We start from the raw sequence: 23,940 nt of genomic DNA, 5'->3' as shown, positions 1-23,940 counted from the left end.
AGATAAAATGAATGAAAATATTACAGTTGCAGTATTTTACACGAAGACGTGTACTCTTGATAACTACTTGCCTCAAGAATATTTAAAAGTAAAACAAGATCGTTTATATATCAACTTTATATCAATGCGAAATCAAACGACTTAATTTTGCTGGTCGTGAAATGTCTACGAAATTGTTGTGTTCAAAATAGCGGAAGATCAGTTCGTGAAGCAAAATATGGGGAATTTCTCAGGGGGCTAGGAGTTAAAATAAAACAATTCCTTGGGTTGAAGGACGCCTGTATTTAATTTTTCAAATAAATAAAATCAAATACGTTCTTGTTTTCACCTGCAGTAACTGGTTAATTTCAAATTAAATTTCTGACTTACACAAAATTATGGACAGTGCTGCTCGAGTATGCATAAGACATAATACGTAATATAAACATAAAACAAAAATGGTCAAGGTTAATTTAAATTAAATCCTGAGACTTCCTGCAGACATTTGTCTGAATGACCGACTATCGTGCGCCAGTCCGAATTCAATTTGACATATTAAAATATATTCTAGAATATTAACTTTACTTATTGAATAAACATAAGAAGAGCCTGTGGCGGTAGAAGACTGAAAATTTAAAAAAGAAATATTTCATTGAAAAAAAACTAGCTTTACAGTACACAACCCTTGTCTTACTGCTCTGCATCATATCATTGAGTACAAGATGAACTTCTTGCTTAATATTGCAATGCAAGTCTGCTGTAACTCTTCTGGGTTGCTGCCTCGTCAACTTTCTTGATGATGTTTTAGTTGGACCATCTTTACACTTTGACACTGTGTTTCCTAAGCATCTCGCAGTGACCTTTAAGAAAAATACTGTTAACCCTTGACTAATCTGACCTAATCAATGATGATGTCAATAAAATTATGATATAATACCATTTTGTGTTATAAGGTATGAAAAGCAACCTCCAGTGGACTTTCAGTTGTAAGTTTTTCATTTATGAAAAATGAATAAGCACTTGCATCATCCTCTCAATATAATTAAATTAAAAATATTATCTTCATACCTTTGCATCAGTCTAGATATTGTTCGTGATATCACTAAAGGGATTCATGTTTATAAATAGAAATGTCACTTAAAATCGGCACTCGAAGATAAACACTAGGGAACTTATAGAACCGAAACAAACTAAAACAACAAACTAACTAATCTTAAAAACTTGGAAAGTTTAAACACCACAAAAAAATAGTTAAGCAAGAAATAACGAACAAAACACACATTACTCGGAGGTTAACAATATAGAACTTAGTCAATACAAACGAACAAACTAACTTATCCCAGATAATTAAGAAGTTTTAAACACAACAAAATACCTCACTTGAAGACGAAAGAGCAAATAAACCACACACGGTGTTGATGATTCAAAATGACAGCGGCAACGACAACAGCTGAAATTTGACAATTTGCTGTGACAGCATAAATTGGCGTAGGATTACAATGCCCGCGAAATTATTTCAAAGGTACCACCACAATAATTTATTTTATTAAATTTGTTTGTATTGTATTCTAGTGCATTTTGTAGTGTTGGGTTACAAGCCTACAATTTAAACTCTCCCAATCTCTCGCTGGACGGAGTTTGCAACCCGTCACTGCACAGGAAACCATTGTTTATCCAACTATATCAAAGAAACCAAAACACAATCACAAATGAACAAAATAATAAAAAATAACATATTCACACTGAAAAACGAAAATTTTCCTAATGTAAATTTGATTTTGTCCGTTTGTCAATTAATTGTCTACTTGACAATACCTATAATTGATTTCATATAAATGTTCATCAAGTGAGCTGTGCATTTGTAAAAGCACCTTTAATTTAGTTACATTACAAATGTCACATTTATGAAGGTCATGTCCAATAAATCTTTACTTGGTAAAAATACAACGACAAAAACAAATAAGAATTACTTTAATTTAATCAGTAAAAAGACGTAACATTGCTTTTGAAATCAGCAATGTTAAAATGGACAAAAACTGAAAAATTAGTCAAATCAGGTTCGCGCAGAGCAAGCAACTTTGAAAGTCAAAGTCACTAGCTTTAGCTTTAATACCAACAGAAAATCAGATTTTCATGGCTTGCTTAATTTTAAAAAATGACATTAAATTTTGGCGTTAATTCTAACCTATCTCTCGTAAGAAGGTTTCACACTATGGAAAAATTGTAAAAATGTGTCAATTTTATTCTGACAGTTCCCGTTTTTTTTTACCAACTGTAAAACACAGTAAACGGAGGAGAAAACGAACTAAAACACATGTATTTAGCAAAGACCGAACAAAATTTGTCACGGGATTGCGTCACCAGACAGAGAGAGACAGAAGATATCATGCGCGTGAGCATATCTTGGTTGTCTTAGTATCATGATTCTAACCTAAGTATGTCTCGTAAGAAGGTTTCACATTACGAGGCAATTGTAAAAATGTGTCAATTTTATTCTGACAGTTCCCGTTTTTTTTGCAACCAACTGTAGGGACTAAAATTATTTTTTTAATGTACAGTTGCGGCCTCTACAAACTCAGACAGTCTGACAAATAAAAAATGTTGGCGGTGTAAGATGGTCCCAAAATTGAAGTTTATAAAAATACAACTGAAAGAAAGTCAGTGGCGTATAATAAGAAATTTGAAAAATGGAAAAATTCAAATACAATACAGTTAATATTTTATTGTATCACCGTTGGCAAATATGACCTTTTGGAGTCTCCTCGGCATTGACAGAACTGTGCGTTGTACACCGTCCACAGATATTTGAATTTAATTGAGGCATTTTAAAAATTGTGCACGCTTCTGACTTACAAAAAACTGACACTGACATTGCCATACCGGATAAAAGTCAAATTTACACATTACAATTTTTTTGAATTTGGCAGAATGTGTCAAAAGTCGGTGTCTGAGTTTGTAGGGGCCGCAACTGTACATATATGCCACCAACTATACACTGCTAGTTACTTTTTAAATGTCACGTTTGGACCACGATGTCGGTACCATCGGTACCATAACGTAAAGTCCATTCATTTTGTATTGAACTTTTCAAGGTCAAATAATTTTATTTTTTGGCTTTGTAATTATGTTTTGTAAATAGTGACATGCAGGTAAACACCGTAAACGTTGAATTGAGCATTGCTAAATCACATTATGTTGGTTATATGCATGTCACTATTTACAAAACATAATTACAGTGCCAAAATTTAAATTATTTGACCTTGAAAAGTTCAATACAAAATGAATGGACTTTAGTTGTAGGGGCCATAATCTGAACGAGAAAAACTCTCGGTGACAAAAACTTAAGATGAATAATATCCCCAAAAAGCGCGTATACTAGCGCTCTACGGAGATCGCTCAAACTACACTTTTGAAGAAGCCGGTTATAATACAGCAGGTCGTGGTTGTTGTATTACAATCAATTTTGCTAGTGAATGTTAGATGGCACTCCAGGACGATCTCTAAATCTAAATTGCAAAGAATGTAGATATTTATTGAATGCTATTTTTTTATTGATATTGACATTGATATTACATTTGACTCCGCCTACTGACCCTAACTCCGCCTTATAATTTTAATAATACGAAATTGTCGAATACATCCTTAGCATTGTTATCTAAAACAGAGTAAAATAAATATTTTAAAAATTATATGATCAAAAATATACTTTTTTAAATACGCATTATCCCAATGAGCACTGACCTGTTGGTATTTTCAAAGAAGATAATTTCTTAATCCCAAAAAATACACTAGAAAAATAATAGTACAGGTAATTATGCTCTTTTTTGCTGTAAGTTCAACAAGTGTACCTTTTCAGTAGCTACATCCAGTTCTAGGTCTCATTTATTTTGGGTTTTATATTTATGTCTTCTTTATTATTGCAGTGAACTTACTATATACTTTATTATTAGCTTTTATATAAATAGATATAAGACTAAATATTGAAATACGTACGGAGGGCATATAAAAAAGTTCGGAGTTCTATGAGACGATTTAACAATTATAAGATCAATGGAAGGTGGATTATTAGGCAGCCGCTACCCCCACAAAACACTTCACAAGGTGGATTGATTTGACACCGCATTGTAGATATATTTTATGTATGCACTTCATCTAGGGTAAAGTCGATCGATTTATACATTTAGCAAAAACAAATGTTAGAGGGTGGCTTGCATGTTCTCCCGATAGAAAACATAATGTGGGTTAATACTGAAGATCAAAATTACAAAAATTCAGATTAATTTCTCGAAGAGTAAATAGTGCCTGGGGAGTGATTTATGACTTTTATACTGACAATTCCTTTAAGTCGATGCTATTATTAGCAAGGTTAAAGTGTATTACAACGTTAAATTTTTGTATTATAGGAGCATACTTGAAAATTAATCTTCTTAATTATTATTTTTGTGGTCTATGCCCCATCTTTGAGTTTATCAATATTTTTTTTAATCTGTGTACACAGAATTCAAACAGTGTGTAGATTATGTATCTGAAAATTTCTTCACTAATAGCTGGTTAATAAAAAGATGATTGGTAAAGAAACATTAATTGTTTTCGCAGTTTTAATGATCAGCTAGCAAAAAAATTGTCATTCAGAGTTACGTGTGGCGAAACATACAGCAATTCTTTAAAGTTAACACTAGAAAAATAATCTAACTTAAAATCTCTTTTGTTTTTAGCTATGTGACAACCCGGTAACAAGTGTAGCTTATTGTGATGCCGAAAACTTACCTGGCTAAAGAAAGTTGTCCCCCTAATAATTTATTTTAGTATTCCTTTTCGAATATTGAAACTTTCAACTGCTGACAAAATATTTGACGTCTTCCTTTTCGCCCTAGGTGAGGACAGAGACGCAGCAGGGGTTGGTTCGACTTTATGGGGCGTGCAAGACATAAAGGGCGGCACCTTCCAATTCAGTAATGGATGTTACCTTTCCGAACAGAATAGGACAAACAGGGACACATTTTGTGGTTCAGATGTCTTCCAGGCTGTCGCAACAGATAGTACGTCATTTTGAAAAGTTTCCATTTTCATGAACATTCCACGATAATATTTTTTTCTATTACTTCATTTTAATAATATGCAAAAGATAAATATCTCCGTTTTGTAAACATTTCCTTTGTATACAATTATAAATGAGCTATTATATCTTAATCCCCTGGTGTTTCAACATTTGTGCTCGAAATTGCTATAGACAAAAAAAAATAGTTTTTTTCGACTTCTTTCTCTAAGTACTAATAAATAGTATATAATAGGTCACTTTAAATACGATTGTTCATTAGTCACGACTTGAAGTCCATTTGGGCGTTTTCAACATATTAAATACGAAGTTTCTTTAAACACGACTTGAATTTTTTGGACACATATCAAGTTGGTGGTAATTTGACGTTTCGTAGAAAAAGTATAGTATGCAACTCGTTTATATATAATAATAATTATAAATCTTGTTGCATAATATGTATACTATTTATTTGTGTGTTCTTAGCTAATCAAAAAATAATAATATACAAAAGTATAATCGAGGTACAAGAGACCTTTGTAGGTAGTAAAACTTTAAGTATAATTTTTTTTTCAAAACATTTTATTTTTGATTACTTACGTAATATTTAGTCGGTGTAGAAATAGGTATATTAGCAAAAATAAATATCTATAAAAAATGAATACATATACACTGGGTGCCCCAAAATTCGCGGAACATTTCAATGGGACCATGTCATGTTAAAAAATAATGAGAAAAATAATTAAAAATTCTATTCCTCTAAGATTTGATATGGGGACTCAAAAGGTGCAGTTTTGGTCTCGTTTTTTTTAAATATTAAAAAAGATTTTGGCTATTTGTCTTTTACTAGCCAGTAGCATAATAATTCCGAACGATTGTGATCAGGTTTCTTCATTATTTCCAGCATTTTCAAGTACATAGTAATTTTATGTCGGTTTTACCTCAAATCCCATACGGCACATGACTTTGATTTTTCTCTCTCATGGATACAACAAAAATGAAATATTATAAATGATTGTAATCCAAGCAGGCGTAAAACTGAATGTAAAATGTATGGTTGCCGCTCCATATAAAAAACATCAAAATGATGTGAATAAGTGAGTAAACACCGTTCACACACAGGAGTTAAATTGGGTGCAAAACAACTCAATGTTTTTGGATTCAATCCTTAATTTAAAAAAAATAAAATAAAATTCTCATCACCGCACTTTCACATAAAAAATGACATAACATGGGCATGGCCTGCTTCGACTACAATCATTTATAATAACCCTGTAAAATGTTTTTAAATGTTGCCACATTTAGGCCTGGTTTCTGGAAACAATTTTATTGGGGCAGTTAGTTAATTCTCCGATAAATACAAAAATCATGTAATGTGATTGGTGACTTTCTAGTGTTTTTATAGCAACACTTGATTTAACCGGCCGTTAAATTATCGGGCCGTTCCAGAAACCGGGCATTAGTGTAACGAATAGCTCCATATCTTCTATAAAAAAGAAGATTGATTTTTTTTTTAATTTTTACCTGATATTTTAATGACTACTTAACAACGTACTGCTAAGTTGTTTCGCGAATTTTGGGGCACCCAGTATATGTAGGTATTTTACTTAACTGGGAATTCACTTGTGAGGTAAATACTAAGATGCTGCGTGATTCTAATAAACAGTTTCTAGCCAAATTGTGACAATTTTGGTATCATCAAAACCTAACTTAACTAAATCTGATTTGAGGGAAACATTTTACGAGTATACTTTAAAGTTTACTTTGTTGAAGTCAAATCACTCCTTCGAGCAGAAATTAAACTTTATGATTAAAATTTCACGTTAATTTTTTTGGAATGGAATATTATTATGATTATTATGTATTCAACAGAGGTAGCCTCAAATTATAGAATATGTAGAATATGCAGATATTTTATTATATTTTTCACAAAATATATAAGGTAAAATCAAAATGTCAATTTTTATCCTAAAAAAAATGTGAACATTTTAATACATATTTATCTATGAAATATGTAAAAAGAATATTCAGACCAAAAAACCACTCTTATTGTCTTATCGATCTTATTGTTTTATTTTTACCGTCGCTTATTCAGCACTTAGTAGAGTGCTACTCGTATTGTCACAACAACTTTTTAAACTAAAATAGCAAACTTTGTACGTGCACTTTTAACAACAAATTTTGTATTTCAAATAATCTTATTTATTGCCTATATTCCTACTTATTACAAGTACATATATGATGTTTTTAGCTTAGACATTTAGATATTACGCAGGAGTAATAATCTCTTTTTAATAGAAAAGATTTTGCATCAGTTTACTTACTATAAATTTGTATGTGCACAGTAAGGAAAATATCATTTATGTATTATGTATAGTAGTGTATAGATTTTATAAGTGAATATAGAACAATTAAAAAACAAATGAAACGCAGTCTTCGTTAATACTATTGCAGAAAGCATAGGTAACAATTATTTAAATAATAAAATGGGTGTTGGTCAGTAGCGCGCCGCGGTCAGTTTACCCTTTGCTAGAAGTTTGACGGCCCCAAAAGGTACACGACACTTGCGGGCAAATGAGAGATTAAGATAATAAAATACAGCTATACCGTTAAACAGGTAGGACTACTTATTGCCCTTTGCACTGCACATGTTTCTTTTCATTTTGCCATTCGTAGTAAAATCTGTAGGTAAAGTCGGGTTGTTTTGTGGAATTCTGAAATTTGAGAAAATCTTCAGGGGGTGGATAAATACAATAAATAAACTTCGAAATATGTATAGGAAGCGTTACAAATATGTAACCAATTTAATTAAGTTCTACATGTAAGAATAATAATAAGAATAATGCTATCTACCGATTTGATTTTGTAAAAAGTGTTTGTTACCAATATAGCAAGAAATATTATAAATATTTCCCCTAACATTTCAGTGTTTTATATAAATCTGTTACCTAGGTGCGATTCGCAGGTAAACTGACCGCCGCGCGCTACTGACCAAAAGCCTATTACTACTTGGCGCGCAACTGTCCTGTAGGATTAAGCCCACCCGTAGATTTTTCTGACCGCGGCGCGCAAGTGACCCATGCCCAATAAAATACAATATCAATACAACTATGTCATACATTTATTAAGAATTGTTTTTATTATGTTTATACTTCATCCAGGTTTTTGGATCTCCATAATTTACTTCAATAAAATGCAACATTGTATTGTTAAAGAGAACCACACCTTTTTGAATTTTCTAATCCTCTATTAATTTGATCAAGTTTTTGATGTTATGATTTAATGAATAATTAACGTTTTGTTGATACTGGACATAATTAAGCAGGGAGAAATTTTAATTTGTGACAAAGGTGCGAAATTATAAAATGACATTGAGGATCAAAATTTATTGTTCGTCACTGTAAGCGAAACTATCTTACTTAATATTCACCTCTCTTTAATGTCGCCCCGTCTCGAGATAGCGTGGGTATATTGTGTAGCCGTACTGGCAGTGTCATTTTATGACATCAATATAATAATTCCGCTTATTGAATTACTATTATTATTATTATTATTATTATTAGTTGCTCAAACCAGTGGATAAAGAAGCCCACTTACAATATTGGGGAAAGAAAAAGTAAGATATTCAGTTGCTAATGCTGCTATAAACGTTATTGGTTGCTCTTATAGTACACAACTATTCTTAAATTGGGATAATGAAAGTTACGTAGTCCATTCAATGGAAATATTTAGTCCAGCTATCTTACACATTATGAAGTTTAGAATGAACTGCAGATTTGAAACTAGAGACACTTAAAATTTAATTTTTAATTATATCCAGCGATCAAATTAATTTGTAATCGAGTCATCCATGGATTTGAATCCGTATGTCTTCTGCGATTGATATGCCGAGATCTACCCTGTGTCTCAAGCTGTGTTTATTGGAGCGTGGAGTTCAAGTAACGACATACGATTTCGGATTCGCGGATAACTCGATTACAAATTAATTTGATCGCTCTTTATAAATAGTAATTTATGCAACAAGTAGTAACGTAGTATTTTTTTGACGAATGGGAAATGACCGTACGACTGTCTGCAATTATAAAAACAATCAACATCAAAACACAAAAGTAAAATTAGACGTTTCTAAAGCCGACATCGCGAAACAGCTTCAATTGTTTTCAATGCACTCTTAGGATTCGTTTCTTTCGGTGCATATGTACTTCCATAATGGCAGAGTGAAATAATGACACACTATGGCACTTTTCTCCCAGTAGTAGAAAAAAGATATTTTTTGTTCGACACTGTCAGAATTTGCGAATTTTCTCCTGTGTGAGCGGCTTTTTAAATGCCACAACTTGTCAAAACGAAACGTAAAGTTAATTTTAAAGATTTTAAGCGATTTGGAGCCTTTAAGGGGCGCGTTGAACAAAAAAATTTTGTATTCAACTCGTTCGTAATAAACTACTATTATGCAACATGTGTAAAAATCGCTATTTTTATTTATAAGTGGGAATTTACACTCACGAAAACACCGAGTGTTGTTACTCCACGTGTAAAAAAGGCTTTATATACAAATTCATCATTATTTTTTGCGACATCGCTGTAATCAGCTAAAATTTTAAAAAATGTCATTATGTTGAAGTGTAAACATTTAAAGTCCTTTTAGAATTATTTTCATAAAATTAGTGAATAGGTACTATGGTGAAAGTATTCATTTTGCATTTTCTTTATTTCTGTAACAAAATGAGCAAAATTGGTTAGGTGCAAATGTACCTACATACTAAAGTGTAATACAAAGTTCCCAACAGTAGAGTATAGTGTATTACTCTACAAGTTTGGTAAGTTCAATATAATTGAATCTAGGAAAGGTTTGAAAACAACGAAACGCAGTTGAGTTTTTCACTTTCCAAGATTCTGTTAAGAACTGAGGGGTCATTCACGAAACTCGGATAATTTGCAAATCGTTAACGAAACGGCAAATACAATTCTCCAACAATATCAGTTGCCATGGTTTAAAATTTTTCAATATCTCATCGAGCCTTACCGGGTTTCGTAAATGATCCCCTTAATCAGTAATCACTTAATCAGTAATTACCATGCAGCGTATCAATTTTTCACGAGTTGAATTTATGTACAAAGCGGCAAAAAATGTCTATTTCGGCGACATTTCACAAAAAAATCTTGAGGTTTATCAATTATCATAGAAATAAATTGCCGTTGTCTTATTTTTTAGGAGTGCTTATTTAAATACTCATTTTTGTTTTACATAACAGCATTTGTGTTATTTTATTTTATAAGCCCACTTATATTTTTTGCTTTTTTGTATGAACCAGCAAGAATTTTGTAAATGCAACTTACATAATCTATTAACACCGCTGGTAAGTACGTAAAAAATACGATTGTGCAAAGCATTGTATTTTACACAATGAAAAAAATATTCACATTAGACCCACAATATTGGTCAAAAAAACAACCTTTTTAATGGCGGTGTAGTTTATTGCAATCTTTATTGTAGATACCTATATTAGAACAAATAACGCTTTAAGAAAGAGGGTAAATAAGACTCTTCTTCAAGCAAGTAGACAAAGGAAAAAATAGGATTTTCCCTCCACCAAATAAATGCTTATTATTTTTTAATTTAAAACAAAATTGTCAATCATATTTAATAAATATGTATTGTACATATTATTTTGCCATCTTCATGATATAATATTAAAAGAACTTCTATTTCAAAAACTACAGGAGACAGTTAATGTTTATGATATACAGGGTTATTATAAATGATTGTAGTCGAAGCAGGCCATGCCCATGTTTTGAAATTTTTGCCGCTTTCATGTGATCTGTCAATTTTTGTCGCTGCCACTGTCATTTTTTAGGTGAAAAGTGCGGTGATGAGAGTTTTATTTATTATTTTTTTTTAAATTAACGATTGCATCCAAAAATATTGAGTTGTTTTGCACTCAATTTAACTCCTGTGTATGTTCGGAGTATACTCACTTATTCCATCATTTTGATGTTTTTTATATGAAGCGGCAACCATACATTTTACATTCAGTTTTTACTCCTATTTGGACTACAATTATTTATAATAAAATAACCCTGTAATATGTATACGCAGATTGTTGTAGCGCTATAGAAAGTGATTTTCATAATAGCTAATTATTATCAAATATGAGTTATACCTATATATGGATTCAAAATTGATTTAATCTTAAAATACTTTTGTAGAAACTGTACCATCATCGACGTACCGACAATTTTACTCAGATAAAATCAAAATTACCTTAATAATTTCATTTATTTTCTCTCAATCAAAAAGATATTTTTTACATATCGTATTGAAAGTGGCACTTTTTTACACGCAAAATCGTAGTGAAAGTAGCACTTTTTTACACGAAAAATCGTAGTGAAAGTATCTAGTACTTTTTTGCATCATTTTATTCCATCTCCTTGGAAATGATTGTCAAAGCATACCTATTTTTTTTTTTGTAATTTTTCATAAATCCTTTTAGACCAAATTTCTCAACTTACATCGATATGCAAAAAAATAGTGTGTACAACACGTTATGAAAGTCTCTTTTTTTCACTTATTTGCTTAATTAATTCGGGCTACGCCCTCGTTAATCAATCTGCAAATTCGTGAAAAAAATAATGACTTTCATAACAAGTTACAAGTTGTACAAATAACTATTTTACCTACCAATGTAAAATTGATGTTCTAAATTAAAAGAAACAGACCAACATTTTATTAAACAAAAAGTATTGTTTTATTCATAAAATAGAGTTGATATACGACTAAAATTCAAGTTCACATAATTAAAAAGGCAATAATTATAGCTGAATTGCTACAACAGGCGTGTTGATACTTTTCATGATTTATTAAGTATTATATTTGGGACAATAAATAATATCGCTATTGTCAGTTGACAACAAGTAAGCATATGAATTATGTACTGAATTTAACAATAACTTATTTTTTAGGTAAAACGAAAATATTTGTAAGTAAGAAAAAATGGATAATTGTTATCAAAGCCTTTAGAAATATATAATGTAGCCACATCTGACCATCTCATTTTCACAATGTTAAGTTGCGAGACTTATTTCCACGTTCCTCGCACATATCTCGTCCGTTGAAACATACTCTGGGAGCTTTGCTCTGTAGATTTCAAGAGCGTAACTTGCACGACACTCTTGGGACATCTCAACTTGTGCCCTAACAGACAACTCGACAACGTTTCTTTTACATTTAGATCCAACTTTACCGAATATTGCATCGTTCTGTCCGATATTTTCACTCTTATTCGCCACCTTTTTCTATTGAACAAATTTTTGATTTCCTCATACAAATTACTGATCCTGGGTAGCGAGTTTGTGTACATAATTAAGTTTTCGTGTACAAATCGAAATGTTTTATTGTTAGGTAAACTGAAAATTGTAATCTTAGTTATAACACAATGTGCAACAAAACAATAAAACTGATGCATTTATTGGCTCTTGAGACCGTCATTATTTATATCACCCCTGCTTGCTAAAGACGACAGAGAAATTGGTTAACCTTTAAAATGAAAGAAACGAAAAAGCTCCTCTTTCATCGTAAAATAATTATTGTCAATAAAAGATCCTATTTGTAAAGTTACTTTTCTTTTCTTGTGTTCCATAATTAGTTTATTTGCAAATTACCTACCTGTTTCACGAATTATAGAAAGGTGCAAATCGTGGTGAAGAAAGTTTGTCTCTTGTCGGACAAAATCGGTGTTATACAAAGTAACTCCTCGCATATGAAGATACCGCCATAAACTATCTCCACCTCTCTCGTTGCTGTCTCTAATTCTATAAATTTTTATGACGGGTATTGAGACGTTTATTGTGCGGTATTTCCGTCCGACGGACATTTTGGATGCAGAGAGATTCGAAACATCAACCCTTGGAGCTTTTATGACACTTAAATTTCCGACAGAATGGCGGTATTTGTTAATTGGAGGTGCTTTATATTTTTCTCAGAAATCCGAGCCACGAATTTTTGGCGTGTACCTACTTTGTATTTATTGCTAAAATGTTTGCGGATTTCTTGATCTTTTCGCTTGTCAGTTTATTCTCAAAAATTATTCTCTTGTTATTTTACGGCTAAAAGAAAAGAAAATTATTTTTCTAATAAACTGATAATATTGAAATGTATCAATGGGTTTACGTATAGATGTAGAGTTACAATATTTAGTTTACTTTTATTGCCTGTAATGTAATTTATTCTATTTTAGTCAATAATCGTCTTTATACGCCCCCAAATGAGGGCATAAATTGGCCTTTATGGCACAGGTCTGTCAAAAATCTGCCAAGCAACGGTTGATTTCATTATTCAAACAATGGTATCAAACATTATTTTATTAAAGAAAATCATACATTATATACACAGTAACCCTAACAACATCAAAATAGCTAACTAAATTTGCATGGACACAACTTTTAGTTGATTTCCTTTAAGGAATACTAAATATTGGTTTGAATCTTTTAGAAATTATAAAATAGAATAAAACGTTGTATGTACCACGGACATAATTGTCGATTATGGCCCTCGGGAATTTAAAAGCCCTTGTTCCTCGGGCTTTAAACATTCCCTCGTGCCATAATCTCCTGATTATGCTCTTAATACATAAATAACTAATAAATAAGTAACTAGCTACTAAATTTATATCTTTTAGAAAACTGTCCATACATTTAGACGGATAAGACAATCATCCTGTAAGATAATAAACTCCACTTAAATTCTATAAACTCAGTTTTTATAAGAAGTTACCTATGTGTCGTATAAAACGTTAAACATCTTTCGACCAGTGCAATAATAAATACGGGGTGCCATTTGAAAAAAATGAGTTTTTGACATTTTTAGTTTGTTATATTTAAAAAATCGCAGTAGACATATGCGACTAAGCACGTTATTGAGTAAACACTTAACAGATGCGGCAAACATTAAGGAATCAAACAGGATCAATTATTTTAATTTATGTGCAACTATTTGGAAGGTACGAATTTTCGAAGGGACCCCTGCAATTCGGAATTCTGGTAAAAAAAGCGCCACTGATCAATAACGATGGCAGATAAGTAAAAACGATCTGTGTAGATTTGATTCACAATTTAGCATAGAATCCAAAAATGAAATCAAACTGGGTATGTTCTATTTAAAAAAACATAACTCTAGTGTTTTTATAATATTGGGACCCCCTGTATATGGACCGCAATATTTTCCGAATGTGCAGTAGAAGCGTAGCTATCATCTAGAAAAAAGAAAAAGTTGACATCTTTAATAACAAACAAGTTATGGAGCTTTTTCGCAACTCTGGGACACCTGTATATGAAATTATAAATTACATAGTACAATTCGAAGGGAAAGTTTTTGATTTGACGAACAATTAAACAGGTTCATTGCTTTTCTGTGATGGTTATAATTATTATAATGTTAATATGTCTTAACAAAATTACTAATTATGAAGATATTTAGATATACAGGTGTCTCAAAATTCGCGAATTCCGAATTCAGAGCGTTGTAGGGTACCACTTCAGTAGTCCAAATATGGAAATTTAAAAAAAATCGAGACTCCCCCCATAAAGATACATTGGTCTGAAGCTGCACTCTTTGAACTGCGTTTTCTTCAATTACAGGCTGAAAAGTTCAGTGTTTATTGTTGTTTATAGTGTAGACTGTAGATTATTGTGGAAAATAATAAAGTAAAACAATTTTTTGAAGAATAGCTTTACTTTGGAGTAAAAAAATCTTAAATTTTTGTAGTTTTTCTTAAAAATGGAACGACAACGTAGCTAGAATAGTATTTTGTCACTGTTGATATGAAGGCTGCTATGTATTGAACAAAATTAAAATTAAAACGAAAAATAGGACATTTTATAACGGCATTTTAGTCACGAGTTTTTTTAGGCACGAGCGAAGCTTAGCCGAGCGAGTGTTTAATAAAACGAGCGTCTAGAGAAGTTTATAAAACGAATTCCATAATATCTTTTTCTACGAACTAAAATTTGGAAATTATTTTATTATTTTAAGCCATATGTATCAATAAACATGGTAACTTACTTAGGTAAATATACATTAACAGTCACATTAAAACATTAGAAACATTTTGGCAATTGCTGAAGGAATTTTTCGACTTTTTAGGTCAGAAACGTACACAATCTTGGGTCCTTGCTTAAAAATTTGTTACACAGTCTAGGACTGGTTTACAAATCTATGAGGTGCATTATGACCAACTCAACAGACCGGGACCAATGGCTTAAAACGTGATTTCCGAATCACGAGACAGAATATAGCCTTTTTTTTTTTTTTTTAATTTCGCCCTGGGTCGGAATCGAACACGCGACCCTCGCGTCCCTGAGCCGAAACGGACTCCCTTAGGCTATATTCTGCTTATATCAATATTGTTTTTTAAATTGTCATTCGCAGCATTGAGCCCACAAAGAGGACGGTTTCATTCTTTTCGAAAGATTTTGGAAATAAGCAAGTAACAAATTCTCCTCAGACAATAAATTTACTTGGCTTTCTTGACGCTAATCTTGGAAAAGTTTATATGCACATTCGTACTGACTTTTTGATTTGTCGGGCAGCAAACTAGCAGTTGTTGATTCTGCTGCTTGAGTAATTTCGGGTGGAGTATAATACCTGATTGTCGTTTAGGTTTATGTTTCTATTTTACCACAAAATACTTGTCTGCTGTCGCGCCACATCGGATTTTTTTGACAGATTGATGACAAATGACAACTAACTTGATTTTGAGTGTCAATTGATATGGACTAAAAAGTCCGTTGCTAACTTGACCTCGTGACTAAAGTGCACAAAGTCACAGCTTGTCGAGGTGTAGATCACTTAGCGTCATGGAAACATGACATGACAGATAAATGGCATTTTAAACATGGGAGTAGAAAAAATTGTTAACAATCAGATTCATTTGTGCTTAAAAACCATGTTCTCATTTCAGACTTGTTCATAATTAAATCTGAACCAATGAAATATAATGGGTGGTATAAATAAAACAGTATTTGCACTTACTTCGAGTAAAAGCTTCGAGAGTGGAGTATTTCCTTCACCTTTTACTTCAAGTTTGCTCATACTTGAAGTAAAAGGTGAAGGAAATGCTCCACTCTCGAAGCTTTTGCTCGAAGTAAGAGCAAATGCTTTTTTTTATTCATATCACTCAATAGCTAAATACAATCATTTTATTTTTTGGTTCAACTAAATAATTTTTAAACTTTACAACGACGTGTTACTTAATTTACTTTACTTAAGTGCTTGTTCACAATGGACATAAGCTTGACATAAAGCATAAGAAATTCATGATACATGCAGTGTACAGTGCGCCCAGAAATGTGGTAGCAAGTTTTTCGATTGGTCCCGCAAGATGACACTTTTTTAAAGAGACCTTTTTTATGCATGGCAACGCCGCTATCTAAATTGAGATAAATAAATGTCAAGAATTGTCAAACGTAAAACACTCAAATTTAAATTTTATTGAAAATGTTCAAATTGATCACCATTATGCTCAATGCATAACTGAACCCTTCGAGCAACATCTAGACAAATTTTAGTGCACAAATCGGGGGTAAAAATTGTTCGGAAAACCTCCTTAACATATTCTTTCGAAAAAATTCAAAAATTGAATGTTGCAAGATTGAAAAAATTTGGCTTTTCGAAAGTGCATCTTGTGACACTTTGTGTAAAAGTTGCTACCACATTTCTGGGCGCTCTGTATATGTATACTATTAATTTTTACGTAACTTATGAGAAGTAACCTCAGTAAACATTATTGTTGTGTACAAAAAGGCATGGAGAATCATTTTCGAGTTATATGGACACACACATTATTTTCCAATTGCCCAAATTTACAAATTATTCTTAGGTATCTCTTATGTATTTCTTATGTCTTATGTCCATTGTGAATAAGCACTTAGAAATAACGATCTCTGTAATTTAAATTTCAGATCTAGCCGGCTATAACTACATTGGGCTTTATTTTCTTATACTTTCTTTTCGGGATAGAGATTCCAGTGTTTCAAACAATTTATTAACATTATTATGGAAGACCACACAATTCAACTTTCCATTGTTTTATTTAAATAAATTTGGAATCGTTAAAATATTGTTAATGAATGGATATACCTACCTACCGTGTGTCCGCTTGAAAGGTTCGGATATATTCATCTCTTATGTCTTTAACTTTAACGTTAGACATTTGAAGATTTAGGTAAATAAAACATTAGAATCCATCATACCATTCACAAGGTCAAAAGAAATCATAGTGACAAAATCAGACACTCGTTTTCAAGCTCTAAACGAAAAAATGACCAAAACGTCACTTCGTGGAAACGCTCTATCGAATTGTATCTTCTTAATTTTGAGGCAATGACTCTTGTAATGAAGAGGCGCAACAATGCGGTCATAAAGTGTGGTCGCTGAACAGACGTAGTAATAAAACCGCCCCCTAGTGCCCGCGTATTTTAAACAGCAGCTTCCAATTGGCTTATTCAAAACGTGCGCATATTTTTGAAAGCCTGATGTACATCCATAAAAATTACTTGACGGCATCTCATTAATTTTAACCTCGCTTCGGCAGTTTGACCACGTGTTCATGTTTGGAGAAGGTGTGCATGTGCACAAATGGCAAAGAACCTGCCTTATTGTGAAACAGGCTTCGGCGTATAGGTATCGTTCTGCGCAACTAACGCCACATCCCTTTTTTTATTACTCCATCTGTTCAGCGACCACACTTTAGTTTAGTCTTAACCATGCAAATGAAAAATACATATTAATAAAAAAGCGTCCGGCAGTGGAAATTTAAAAAGTAAAAAGTATTTCCATTTACTGGGTACTGGCTACAGTAACTAGTTGACCTAGGTGTAATTTACGTTACTCCTTAGGACTAGCCGAATAAACAATTATAAACTCACAAATATTAACAATTCCAGCAAGATAAACTTCTTGGAAAATTAAATCAATCTTAGTCACCTCGTGAAATTTTTTAGAAATGTACGTACATTTTTATACTTATCATAATTATCTTCTTTATTAGTAATGAAATACATTCAAATAAATATTTAGGAAATGACGTGACTTTTAAAAGTTTTCAACAACTTTTTCCAGTTTTGTAAGACTCCAGCAAAATTTCGTACTGGATTCGTTGAAGTTATTACGCATGTACGTTGACAGTACGTATATTCATTGAAGTATTTCCATTATCTATAGCTTAAACTAAATTATTGGATTCGTGAAATGAAGTAGAGGCCTATCATTCCATATTTTAAATGAGTTATCAATTTTCATAATATTTTGCCGACAAGGTGATGGGGATTAAGATAATCCGTTTATCTTCCTTTGATCTTTTCCGTTCTGCCGACTCTTGACTTGACGATTTTTATATAAATCCACATTGCAATCGATAAGTCAAATATTGTTGAGTAATATTTTTTCTGTCACACAGGTGCTCACAAAAATTATTTTCCATGGGTATAACACAACCATTTATTTAAAGAGCATTACGTAATGGGCGTACGTCATATATGATCACTGTGTATATTTGCACAGCGATATATTTGGTTTCTCTTACTTTTTATACACTCCGTCTGAATTTAGACGAGATAGTATTGTCGCTGAGTTCGTCGAATAATTTTTATGTGTAGTTAAGGAATATTTAAACAAATCTAATTTCATAATTTGATAAGATTGTAATAAATTTAAAATAGTCATTGTTATATCTATTGACAGAGGTTTTTATGGTTTATTTGATAAGTATCAAATAAGAAGATTAAATGCAATCGCATAAATTACGTATTGTCCGTTAAATACGCTTTAAGATTTAAATAAATATTTGGAACGTCTGAATTTGACAAAATAACGGAAGATTTTTTATGTAAAAAAACACTAAACTACAACAAGCATCATTGTTATGTTGTTTAACAGGAGTATAACACAACGGTGTTTTGGAATAACTAGATCACTTCAAATAAACGATTATGTGATTATTAATCGATTATTGGATTATTTGATTACAAGTAAAGTTTTTATGGCAAAACATGGACTGTATACAAGGAGAACTAAACATCAATATACTGCCACAATTTCGAATTTCCTTGACTGAACAATATTTTTATTTACATATTTGGATTAGAATAAAACATACAAAAACTGGGTCACATTTGTGTGAGAAAGGGAAATTGTTAAACTGGATCTCTGAATTTTTAACGAATAGGACATAGAGAAAACAAGAAGAGCACCCTAAAAACCGCACAGTGATAAGTGGGGTTCTAGGTGCTAAGCTCGTTACTATTTTAGATATAGCTGATCTTGAACAACAATATAAATACATACAGATCGCTAAAAAGTATGGATACAGTTAAATATCTTCAGAACGGTTTACCAGAACTCGTTGAAATTTGGCACACAGTTAGAAGTGTTTAAATTCTATCATCTGAGATTTTTTTAAATTTTCTAACCTCACTTATTCTGAAGATACAAGGCTAATTTGGTTTTTTTTAAATGGCAAGGGGGGTCCAATTTAATATTTTTGAAGAGAGTATTTTTTTGTGAATTCAGTCATGTAACACACACCCACATCGCCGCCATTTTGAAGATCTTTTGTAGCGTAAAAATAATGTATTTTGTGTTTAAACGTTTTTATTATGTATTATGTTTCGGTTAAATGTCTAATTTTTACACTTATTATTATAGTCCAGTCAATAGAGACATAAAAATGGCTCCACCTTTCAAAAGGTACCTACAGAAAAGTTTATACTTGGCAGGTAGGTATCTTCTATTAGGCATATTATTAATATTGCCGAGTTTGCGACCTTGGGGGGTTGCCGCTCGCCCCGCCATACTGGAGAATAGGGGTGGAAAATCACATTTCTGCGATTATTTCATTATCCGTGCGAGATACGTCTATCTAAGTAATTATAAAAAATGTAGAGCATGCAATTCTCTACATTTTTTGTTGTTTATGTTTTATTGTCAGATCAATAGTTTCGTAGTTACAGCGAGTATAAATCGAGAATTTCTATTATTTTTGTACTTTTTATTTTTTTCACACCACCACAGAGGTAGAGCAACAGGGTGCATTTTTTTTACGTAGTGTCCCCGGTGGGCATAGTCCACGATGCAGTAGAAGTTTGCTGTTTTACTCTTTTTAATCTCTTTGTAACGTAGACGGATCCAAATGATCTGGATCGATCGGTTTAGATGAGCTGAATTCATCAGAGTTTATGAATTCGAGAATTCCTCTTGAGAATTTTCCTCTTGTTCCTCAGGGTCATCATCATCATCATCAGGATCATTTGGCGTTTACCTGTTTCATTTGTATACACGTTGGAGTCCGATATGCCCGTAGACGGACAAACAATAAATGCTCAATTTCTACATGCTGTAACCACGAAACTATTGATCTGACAAAAAAAAAACGTAAAAAACAAAAATTATAGAGGATTGTATGTTCTACATTTTTTGTAAGTAATTAGATATACGTATCTCGCACGGATAATGAAATAATCACAGACGTTCCAGAATCTGAAGATCAAGACGAACAAATACCTGAAATCAATGAATTTCTATTTTGGCAAACGCCATATGATCTTGATCATGATGATGATGGCCCTGAGGAACAAGAGGAAAATTCTCAAGAGGAATTCCCGAATTCATAAACTCTGATGAATTCAGCTCATCTATACCGTTCGATCCAGATCATTCGGGTTCCTCTACGTTACAAAAAGATCAAAAAGAGTAAAACAGTAAACTTCTACTGCATCGTGGACTATGCCCACTCGGGACACCACGTCAAAAAAAAACGCACCCTATTGCTCTACCTCTGTGGTGGTGTGGAAAAGAATAAAAAGTACAAAAATAAAAGAAATTCTCGATTTCTACACGCTGTAACTACGAAACTATTGATCTGACAAAAAACATAAACAACAAAAAATGTAGAGAATTGCATGCTCTACATTTTTTATAATTACTTAGATAGACGTATCTCGCACGGATAATGAAATAATCGCAGAAATGTGATTTTCCACCCCTATTCTCCAGTACGGCGGGGCGAGCGGCAACCCCCCAAGGTCGCAAACTCAACAATACTAATAATATGCCTGATAGAAGATACCAGCCAAGTATAAACTTTTCTGTACCTTTTACAAGGTAAAACTCCCTATTGATTGGATTATTAACTTTTATTTATTTTTTGGTCAAAATAGAGATGGTAAAGAACTAACGATAGATAAAGACAACATTTCCGAGGTTAGATTTTTTCAAATTTTATTAATTCAATAACTTTTTTAAGGTTTCTGTTAAAATAAGATATACATGTGTTACATCAATGAATTCACAAAAACATAATTTTTTTAAAGATATTAAATTTGACCCGCCGTGCTATTTAAAAAAAATCAAGTTAGCCTTGTATCTTCAAAATAAATGATTTTAGAATTCAGAAAAATGTCAAATGATAGAATTTTAACAGTTCTGACTGTGTGCCAAATTTCAACGATCTCTGCTAAACCGTTCTGAAAATATTTAGCTATAGCCATACTTCTTAGCGACCTGTATGTAAAGTACGGTGCGATCAATTAAAAAGTAAAACGAGTCGGCGTGTTACCTATGGCAACCCATGCTATAGCATATGCTCCAAAGCAAACTCGATTTATTTTTTAAATGATCGCTCGGTACTAATAAAATTCAAAGTAGTCTGCTTATTTTTTTTTTCCGTTGACCGCTTGTTAATTTCAATATTAATGAATTATTTTGTCTAAAATATAGTGTATTAATGGACCTCATTAATACACTATTTTTCATTAATCAACGATTCTTGCGATTTTGACGTTTTGATGATATTTTGATGTATAAACAACCTCGAACATGCATTGTTTGCACTTACCAACACTGCAGGAGGTAGTGCAGCAGGGTTTTCTATATTTTATAGCTCCATAACTGCACAATTACGAATTCACTTTTTCAAAAGCCGACCTTTTTGGTTATAATTCGCATGTCATATTTTTCAAAGGTAACTAGGTTTTCTTAGCAACCGTGATTTTTACGTGAAATTGAATCTAAATGGAGTTGACGTCTTCTGACGTTCTTTGTGCAAAAGCAAAAGTGAATAGAAAGTGTTGAAAAATTTAAAAATGGCCTACCCTGAGGACAAAAAAAGGATGAAGGTACTTTATAAGGTCTCATCTTTATCGAAAAAGATGAAATTGGTTTTGATTTGGCTTTAATTTGAAATTTTGTCACAAAAAAAATGTTTGCGGTCAACGAAAAATTTTTGTAATCAACTCATTTGTTAATGGGCGATTAATAATCTCAACTATTAAAGGAACTCACTCGCTACACTCGTTCGTGCTTTAAACAGTTTCGATTATTAATCGCCTTCATTAACAAACTAGTTTATTAAATAACTATTAATTCCGGGGAAAGCGTTTTTAAAAAGATCAGCACAGGTTAATTCATTGATCTTGATCAGTTACTAAAATTAAACGCCGGAACGTGTATAGATTTACATCGAAAATACTTATATTGGAGAAATTCAACCAAAGTCAGTGAGAAACCATTATATGTACATAATATAAAATAGAATTACCACTATTCAAATGTTTCCAAATAAGCCAATGCTGTGCTTTACTCAATAAATTGAGTATTAAAATAGCACCAGAAATACTGACAAATATAATCAAATCCTACAAACGAACATACAGCAATTTATCTGGTCTCTCTACTTCGACAAAGTTTTTATTATAAAAGTGCTTCGAAGAGCCACCAAAAAATTCTAGTGAATTACGAATCTTAGATTGTTGAAGCCGTCCAAGAATAACTACAAAAATAAAGAAAAACTTTTTTGGCATGGGAATTGTGAACGTAGGTATGGCACGTTCTACCAATCGAAATCACCACAACAAATACAATTAATTATGTAAGGGCCAGTTTACAGAAGCGAAATTAAGTTAATCCTAATTAAATGTAAGATTAATTGAACACGGGATCAGATTGAACCAATCGAAGTTTCGGACTCATGGTTTAATCACAGTATACCTTCTAAGCAGTAGTCTCACTTGACGTCGGCACTTTGATGTTTTCTGAAACCGTTGTGCTTTCGCCCAAGTTACTGCGCAATGAATTTAACAGGCGTGTTACATGAAATTAAACGTTACGGACAGGAATTTAAATCTGGGGTATTGGATCTCTTATGCGCAGTAACTAGCGCGGACTTACAACTGAATACAAAGATTTTGCGGAGTGCGACTACTGCTTAGAAGGTATACTGTGGTTTAATCGCCCATTAAAATCGAATTCTATAAACTGGCCCTAAGTGTTGTAAACATCGATATGACCTTTTGTTATAATCTTTATTTCTGAAAGGAGGATTATTTATTTAGTTGGATAGGGTTTTCAGTTTTGGTTGACTACCTTCAACTACCCTTTAGTTTCTGTTTATTTATAAATAAATAAATAATAATAATAGTATGATTTGTTCTATTAGGTGTTCACACACATCAAATAAATCAGTTCAAGAGTTTGTATGTTTCTTCAGTGTATTGACTTGATACTTATTGTCAGTAGAGACTAGCCGCTTCCTACAGATTTTTTGATCGGCCGACAGTTTAGTTGATTGCTTAATAAGTTATTAACAAAAAATAAACTGTCGGCCGATCAAAAAGTCGGTAGTATGCGGCCAGCCTAATATTACTTGCGGTTTCCTTGTTTTAAAGCATATTTCCTATAGGTTACTTCGCATTGGCGTACATTTTATAAAACATGATATACAAGGGTGTATTTTTAAAATGTGCCGAAATTTTACCTACGAGGTTGTAGGACAATGTAGAAAACTAAAAGCAATTAAAAAAAAAGTAGAATCTTTTAAATATTTTTTTCGAGTTTTACATGAAGCCAGTAGCTCGTGATTAAAATATCTGCACAA

At 32.2% G+C, this 23,940-nt stretch overlaps 1 long non-coding RNA gene across 1 annotated transcript; it reads right to left on the bottom strand.

Annotated features, from left to right (window-relative positions):
- Nucleotides 1-262: 262 nt before the first annotated feature.
- On the bottom strand, nucleotides 263-1,012 carry LOC138133581 (uncharacterized). Its single transcript, XR_011160423.1, has 2 exons — nucleotides 917-1,012; nucleotides 263-839 (listed from the first exon to the last, which is right to left on the bottom strand). It is a non-coding gene; the product is annotated as an uncharacterized lncRNA (long non-coding RNA).
- Between the last annotated feature and the right edge of the window lie 22,928 nt (nucleotides 1,013-23,940).

The sequence above is a fragment of the Tenebrio molitor genome, chromosome 6, assembly GCF_963966145.1.
Source record: "Tenebrio molitor chromosome 6, icTenMoli1.1, whole genome shotgun sequence".
In the NCBI taxonomy this organism is placed as follows: domain Eukaryota; kingdom Metazoa; phylum Arthropoda; class Insecta; order Coleoptera; family Tenebrionidae; genus Tenebrio; species Tenebrio molitor.
This window is presented reverse-complemented; position numbering and strand designations above follow the sequence as displayed.